Genomic DNA, 9001 nt, shown 5'->3' with positions numbered 1-9001 from the left:
ATCACTTGTGCTTCTTTGTTGATCACTCGCATGAAGCTGCTTTGTAATAGCTTGCATCATAGATTTTAACTCGCCCATTTCACTCACCCCACTTGAAGATGAACCGTGGTTAGGAGGGTTAAAAGACGGAGGCTTCTGATAGCCTTGTTGCTTCTGATGTGGAGGGATATATGGTTGTTGCGACTGATTTGGAGGGGCGGTGGGGTTGAGTACGTTGCTCTGGTTACTCCACCTCAAGTTGGGGTGGATATTCGGCTCGTAATGAGTGTTGTTTTGCCTGTAGTGTTGAAAGGCAGCACATTGCTCATAAGGACTGGGACAATAATCAGCGACATGTCCATCTACCCCGCACCTCGTACAGACGAAAGGACCGTCTGTCATAGCATTAACCTGGTACATCCCTGGCTTGAAAGCTCCCCCTAGTTCATACTTGTCGAACCTAGCAGTAAGGGCTTCTAGTGCGGCCACTGAAGAGGACTCAACGGCTCTCCTTTGGTTTCCCCTTGAATTCCCGTATTCAGCCCTGTGAGTGGCTAAATCATCTATGATTTTCCATCCTTTCGTCGGCCCCAAGTTGTCAGAAAATCGACCGTTGGCTGCAGCATCTAATATAGCCCTCTGATCATCATATAAACCATTGTAAAAATGGTTACACAGGCTCCATTTCTCGAAACCGTGGTGCGGTATGGTTCGCACTAGTTTCTTAAATCGAAGCCATGCCTCGTGGAAGTTCTCGTCGGGCCCTTGTTTGAAACTGGTTATCTGAGCTCTGATGGCTATGGTTCTCGAAGCAGAGAAATACTTCTTATAAAACGCCAATGCTAGCGAATTCCAATCAGTTATGCCGTGAGCAGCTCGGTCCAAATCCCTGTACCACTCCCTCGCAGCATCGCGGAGTGAAAAGATGAACATGGTTTCTTTGATTTGGTCAGCTGTCACGCCAGTGGGAGGTGGTATGGAGCAGCAGTAATCAATGAAGGTCTCCATATCTTTGAGCCGCATCTTCCTTTGCGGCTCCCCGAACCGATTTTTCTCGACCATGCTAATGTAAGAAGGCTTAGGCTCGAACTTCCCGGCATCTCCGTGATTCGAACCCTTTATAAAGATTGTCAGCTGTGGGCTCGGAGTGACTAGCAATGGTTGCTTCCTCAGCCATTTCGGGAAATTCTGGGAAAGTGATAGACTCAAGTGATGAATCGGAAACTGGAGAAGACGGCGGGTTGTCTTCGAAAAGCTCGTTCTCGTAAAAGTTACCACGAGAACTAGGCCCTTCCTCTGCCTGTTGCTCTTGAAATAGTAGTCTCCTTTTTACGCGCAGAGATCTCTCAATCTCGGGATCAAAAGGTAGTAGTGGACCACCTTGCGACCTGCGCATAAGACGAAACTACAGACAAGATATGAGAATAGTCTAAGGAACGATGTTCCTTAAACTACAAAAAGAATTAAAAATAAAACAGCTAGTAAATTAAACAATTGCCTCCCCGGCAACGGCGCCAAAATTTGACACGTCTGTCGCGTACCTGTCAAAAATAAACCTAACGGTCTCAACTAAAAATGTAGTAGAGGCAGTCGAGTATCGAATCCACAGGGAGGAATGCAACTACAGCTATCTATTTCTAATTCTATGGTCACAATTGGGGTTGATTAATTTTTGGTTCTAAACTACGGAGTAAAGGGAAAGAGAAATAAAGAGAAGAGCAGATAAGCAGGAAAATGAATTAAACTATCAATAAGAGAGGGACATGTCGGGAACTCGGTTCACTACGGTAGTGCAACAACTTAGCAGTAAATGACTCAGACGAACTAATGCGAGACGGATATTAGAAGGTCCTTTCGGTCCACTTCCCACCCTAAAATACCACTAACTTAACTTTCGTCCTCATTAGGGTAGTCTACTGTTTATAGCAGGCCTATTTAATCCAATCTTTCGATCCAGGGTTAATTGTAGCCAGATTAATGGGTGACATAGAAGCGTGCACTCAACTAGGTCGAGAATTACAGTTATATTGCTATAGTGACAGGGTCTCTTATGTTAATTCGTCTAATTCATTCACTACGTCGTCATTATTCTACCGCAGATCCCCTAATCCCAACATGAAGGGAGATTAGCTACTCATGTCTATTGTTAAACTAACAGCATGTAAATTCCCAGCAGAAAACATAACGGAATAATAATAAAATGCAATGATAAATAAACTAAGGCAGAAGAATGATAACAAAAGCAAGAATTAAAACAACAAGAAAGTTAATTATTATTAAGAGAGAAAGAGAATTACAATCCGAGCAATTCCGGCGTAAAGAACGAAATCCGAGTGAAAACAATCCAACGTCGAAGGTAACAGTGTATTCTAATGTGAATGAATGTAAAAAGGATAGTGAAAGGAAATAAGTAAAGAGATGCCAATTAACCTAGTAAACATAGGTTAAATAGGAAACAAACAATGTTTAGCGAAAATTAAACACACGGACTGAAGCAAAGCCCATGCCCGTGAAAAACCCCTCGATCGAGTAGATTAGACTACTCGATCGACCATCAGCTCAGCAGAAACTCCTCGATCGACCATCAGGGAACTCGATCGAGGACTGGTCATGTGTGGATCACTCGATCGAGGAAGGAACCTCTCGATCGAGCCTCAGGGAGCCTAGGAACCACTCGATCGTGTCCCAGACAGTTCGATAGACCACTTGGGTCTTCAATTCAGCTTACGTCTTCACTCAAATACCTCGTAATGCGTGCAACAACACTTCCAAGTGCAACATCTCACTCTGGGACAATCCCGTCTCCTCTAAATGCATGCAAAAAGGACAGAAAAGAGCATGGTTCCGCTACTTTCGCGATCATTCCTACAAAAAGGACAAAATACACCAAAGTAGCCAATTCGGGGCAAAATACTATAAAAATAGTAGAGAAATGCATAGGAATACGTGCTGAAATAGGCCAAAAAGACTATACATTAGGCACGTATCAGGCATGCATTAGTCAAATCACAAACATTAGAAAATCACAGATAATTAAACAATTTTTTTTAAAAACGGATTCTGTCCTACCGTTGTTGATATGTGTAATATGATAACGGCTTAACAAATAACCGTTATCATTTTATGTTATACATATGGTCAAACACGCAATACTGCAACTTTAAATCAGAAAAAGTAAAAATTACAAGGGATGCATTAGTCAAATCAATACCGTTGTGTTTTTAGTCATTGGACAACGGTTTTTTGATAACCGTGTTGTTGTTACTAATTGGACAATGGTTTTTTGATAACCGTTGTAAGGTAATATGTTTAACACGGTAGTGATGACCGATTCTTGCTTAACTTGTTTCGTTTCCACTTTCCAATTCTTTATTTGTTAAGTTTCTAATTCTTATCTTATTATTATACCTATTCCAATTCTTACTATCGTATTATACCGTTTCCAATAAAACCCAAACGCATTATAAGTATAATTATAATTTTCACAATCTAAACTTGTACAGTTTGCATTTTCCAATTCTTAACTTGTTAAGTACTCCATTAATTTTCCACATCGATTATGTCGTAAAGTTCATCAACTTATAATGGTTCATATTATTTATCCGATGATGATGATGATGAAGCATCACATGAACCTTCTGCAGGACCCCCAAGTAGATTTATGTACGCTAAACCCTTTATGTGCATCATTCACAATCTCCCATATACAGAGGATGGACATGGAAAGGCTATACTCTCATATAGGCTTTGACTGGTTAATAGGTTTGATTCGGTTAGCCGGATTGAATTTGGTTCAAACTATCTACCCGGACAATGATGCGCATGATGGCTTCGGGCGGTGCGCCCTCATCGAGTTTGGCGGAGGTGAGGAGCGGGAATGCTTTTCATCAGGCTCGCAAATTTGAGCGGACATTCTATAACAATGACTCTTCGAGACTCTGGTTTGATCACGATGATCAACGGGTAGGCCCATATTTATTGGTTGCGAATGAATCTGACCGTCTCCTACTACTTCCGATTCTGCACCGCCAAGGTCGCATTGCTGAGCAGAGGACAATGCCGTTGGAATGGGAAAACGACCGTGTGGATTGGGCTGAAGGTGAAAGAGATATATATGGTGATATTGTCTCTGAATTCCAGAGGATGGGATAACAAAAAACATACTCCCTCCATTCAACTCCACACTACACATTTGCTTTTTCACGTTTGTCAACGCTTGTTTTACGCGATTTTTTTTTTCTTTCGCTTGATATTTTAATGTATTCCTAAAACCTAAGTCATTATAATAAAAGTTTGATATTTTTCTGGTGATATTGTCTCTGAATTCCAGAGGATGGGGTAACAAAAAACGTAACAAAAAACATAAATAATTAAACTTTAATTAAAACCAGCACCATAATCCAAATACAACTTACAATGCCAGATAATAATTAAAGACTTAATTATTAGAATCTGATGAAGTATTAGGATACTCATTATGAATTTCGGTATAGATCAAGTCGTAGATCAGCCCTTCATTATCACCGGGAAGCGCAGGTGGAATGACCTCTCTCTCCCATGACATAGTCACGATGGCAAGAATGTGATGCTTCCTGCAATGTTTCAGCAGGTGATGATCAAGATGGGTCACAACCCATAGATAAGGGCCTTGTTGTTTATCATCCGAATAAAAGTCCTCTTTCCCCGCATCTTCTCCCGCAAATCTAGCCCCTAATTTTCTTGCCTGACGAAAACTATCATGGTAGTTGGCTTCGTCAAACACGATAAAAGCAAAGCCTACAAAACCTTGCTTGTTTGTAGAAATAGCGTACACTTTTTTAACCGTGGTGAAACCGGAGTCATGAAGCATTTGCGTCAACCACCCAAAATTAGGGTTTAAACCCTTTCCATTCACACCATAATGAACCGGGAGATTATGGAGAATGCAAGTAAAAGGCTGTGCGTAACGAGAATGTGATTGTAGCTCCGATACACCAGCCATATTTTTTTAGAGAGAAATTTAGAAAGAAATTAAAGAGTAAATGTTTGATAATTTAGAATTTGACCTAAAACATTATGAAGACATATTTATAGAATTATTTTGGTCAAATTGAATATTATTGGTCAAATTGAATATTTATTAAAGTTCTGATAAAGTTTTGAATGCAGTATTCAAACTGAAAAATCTAATCAAATACTGACAACGGTTGAATTGAAAAACCGTTATTTCATAATAGAAAATAATAACGGTTACAACAAATCCGTAGCTATAACATAACAACGGGTAACAAAAACCGTTGCTGGTGTTAATTTAGGAATGGTTTTCAAAATGCCGATATCTTAAACTGGTAACAGTTTTTTAACAACCGTTGATAATAGTGATTCTATAACGAGTTTTTGGAAACCGTTAAAAGTTTTTGACAACGTTTTGTTAAGCAGCCGTTGTCAAATTATAATAACAACGGTTTTCGAGGAAAACTGTTGTGATACGCTCCTTATTGATTTCCAGATTTAGCGTAGTGTCAACTAGCCTAAGACATCTCGCATTCAGTCCTGATGCTCGTACAACTTTTTACAGCGGGTATGTGATCAATGGGTACACTTTCTACACTCGCATTCAAGATGAGGCGAGCACAATGCAAAACAGTGGAGTTTGCGTAGATTCTTAGGCAATATACTTTGCTAGTTCAAAGGATAAAAATCTTATTTTGGGTACAATGCAATATTATGGAGTTATTCAAGAGATATTGGTTTTAGACTCCATGGATTTTGAGATACCTCTATTTCGGTGCAAGTGGATTGACAACAACAATGGTGTTAGAAAGGATGATTTAGGATTCACATTAGTAAATTTTGACACGAAAGTTGGAAACAAGGACGATCCTTTTATATTAGCGTCACAAGCAAAACAAGTGTTTTATGTTACCGATCCTATGGATAAGAACTGGTCAGTTGTTCTATTTTGCCATCGCCGAATTCCAGATGATGAAGACGTCGAATTTGAAGGACTTGATCACAGTGCTATATCGCAATTTGGTAATGATGTTGAAAATGTTAACATTCCAAACATATATACACCAGATGATCATGATGAAGGTATTTGGGTTAATGAAGAGACTAGCAAATCCAAAAAACGTTCCCGGCAGCTGTTTAGGTATTTTTTACCGAGTTGATTAAGGTCAATGCGGTCTTACTCGTTGGTTGATTGTATGATCGTTCGTATGTTTAATAAATAGAGCGCATAAATTAAATTGACACGTAAGATTTGGTGACGCGGAAAACCCAAGGTAGGAACAACCGCGGGAGGTACGGTACCCTGCTAATTATTGCACTATGCTTGAATAGGAGGATGATTACAATTGAGATGCAAGGCTAATCCTGCTGGCACTAGGCGTCTGGCCTGCTAGATCTTGAACGGATGTATGTTAGATAACAATATGCTAATGCTGTGTGTTGATGTGTTCTTGAATGTGAATGTGTGAATGTCCTTCTTGATTTGCTTCCTTGGCTATTTATAGGGTGAGAACCCTAGATATGTCCTACTTTGGTTATGGAAAGGGAATATAATTTCCATAAGAACTCTTTCCATACTTGGCCGCCTTCCCCAATTCTCCCTGATCTCCCTAAATTCTCCCTAACTTCTCCCTAACTTCTCTTTCCTTAATTCGGATGCCTTCTATGATGGGCTCCTGATCTTCCTTTAGCCCGTTTCCCCCTTCTCCCAATTTCGGGCTTCCTTCCTCCTTATTACTCCTCCCCTAGCATTTTATTTTATTAAGTGGGCCTTCCTTATTATGCTATTTTTAGCCCAAACAGTTTGCCTCAAATTTCTTGTGAAATACGCTTCAAGGTGTCGAGCAAGGAATTTACGTAATCGTATGCTAAAACCCTAAGCCGTCTTTTACACTCCTTCTCAGGCACTCCATCACGTCAGCCGCCTTATTCCTCTTTTCTCGCACCCTACTCCCTCTCTCCTCTTTATAACCCCAACTCCCACTTTGTACTTTCATTTACTCTAATCCATTTCAAAAAGATTCTTCTCTCTAAACCCTCAACCTTCCTTCTTCTTCATTTTGACGGCTTCACTGTTCCACTCTTTCACCAGGTATTTCTTCCTCCTTTTCTTCTTTGATTTCCATTTTCTCTCTCCACCATGGGTAAAACTCGACAATCTTCATCAACCTCCACACCCGCTGACCGTAATGTCGACCCAACCTTTCCTTCTCGGGGACTTTTTAAACATCCCCACGACTGTGACTCCGCTTTGACTCCGGCCGACATTCCTACGATCAAAAGTCTGCTTGGTCTTGGTGACGGGGTGGATATTTCCATCCCTGAACCGGGACAGAAAGCTGACGTCCTCCGTCCAGGGTGGGTTAGTTTTTATCTCTACCCATTTAGATACGGCCTCCGTTTTCCTTTCCCTAAACTCATCCAAGACTTCATCTTTACCAACAACTTCGCCATGGCACAAATTTCTGCTGCCATCTGGAGGGTTCTTCTCTATTCTCTGGCCGCCGGTCAGAACACTGGTAAACCTGTCACTCTGGGCGATCTTGCCCATATGTACAACATCAGATCCCTGGGCAGGGGTCACTTATCTTTCCGGGGCCGTGGAGAGGCTCCTTTTAAACACGTGTCCAAATTCCGTGATGAGAAATGGTTTTAGGACTTCTTCTTTGTGAGGAAGGACTCCATCCAGCCTCCTGCTGATTACATCTTCGAGAAATGGGTTCTGACTTCGAGTAAGTAGCCTTCCTGTCACCTGATTTATTTTATCTCGCCGCTTACTAGCTTACTTCATCGTCTTCGTGCAGGCCCCAGTGACCTGACCCGCATTGGTGCCAAGATTCCTGCCTGCAGCCAATTATTCAGTATCTCTGAGTCTGAGAGAAAGTTCCCAGACCTGCTCCCTGGTTTTTCACCTGCCTCCTCCTCCTCCAATCCTCCTCAGTCGGCTCACAGCATGTCTTCTGGTAAGGCTTCTACAACTATTTTAATTTGCATGCTGTTTCTCTCTGACGTTTTAAGTATCCTGACGCCTGAGGTGATGTCTACTTGCAGGCTCCAAAGTTGATCCCTTAGAAATCATCCTCCAAAGTGCCAAAAGGAAGAGACCTTCTGCCAGCCCTGATGTGACCTCTGCCTCCAAGAGGAGTGCTCCTGCTGCTTCCTTCCAGACTCCTCCTACGTTTTCCAGTTATGCTGCCCCCGAGCCCTTGGAGGTTGACCCATTGTCTCGTCATCCGCCTACTCCTCCTGCTAGTCCTCGTGCTTCATCCAGCGGAGGCATTACCGGTTATTTCCCAGAGGGTTTTGGGAATGTGGACAAGGTGCCATACTGGCCGGAGATCGACCAGCTGCTCTTCCTTCCTCTGAAGGAGACATTCTCAGAGTTCTCCCCAGAGGAGATGGCTGAGAACGACGTGCACAATGCCTTCATGGTAAATACTCTTCATTTTCTACCTGTCTGTTTGCTCTTGCTTAGTTTCCTCTTGCTGACTTATGACTTTCTTGAACGAGACCCTCCAGTCTGCACTCTATAACAGGAAGATGATCAACATAGTGCAGACCACCAGCCGTGATACCAACGTAAAAAACCAGGAGCTGAAGGGGACTATTGCTGATTTGGCGCAGCATCGAGCTGATCTGAAGGAGCGTGTGGTGGAGCCGAAGACTGAGCTTGCTGTCACTAAGAAGAAGCTGAAGGAGGGGGCTGATCAGCTGGTTCGTACTCAAGCGGTGTGCAGCACTTTCTCTGACTCCCTCAAGCGTTTTGATGAGAAGATCAGCGAGCTGATCTCCCTGGCCACCAACGTCGTTGCCTATGCTACCTGGTGGGGAAAAATCAGCGGGATGCGTGATGCCCTTGAGGAGGCTCCCACCCAGCAAGCTATAGAGGAAGAGGAGAAGTAGCTGGAGATGCTCTACCCCACCCAACTTGATCTGAGTGCGCTGATGCCTGAAGTTGGGGAGGTGAATTCTCCTGCATTGGCTGAGCAAGCTGCTGGGGGTGACGCTGGAATGTCCCAGGATGCTGCTA

This window comes from Silene latifolia, chromosome 8 (genome assembly GCF_048544455.1).
Source record: "Silene latifolia isolate original U9 population chromosome 8, ASM4854445v1, whole genome shotgun sequence".
Lineage (NCBI taxonomy): Eukaryota > Viridiplantae > Streptophyta > Magnoliopsida > Caryophyllales > Caryophyllaceae > Silene > Silene latifolia.
Note: the sequence above shows the minus strand (reverse complement) of the source record.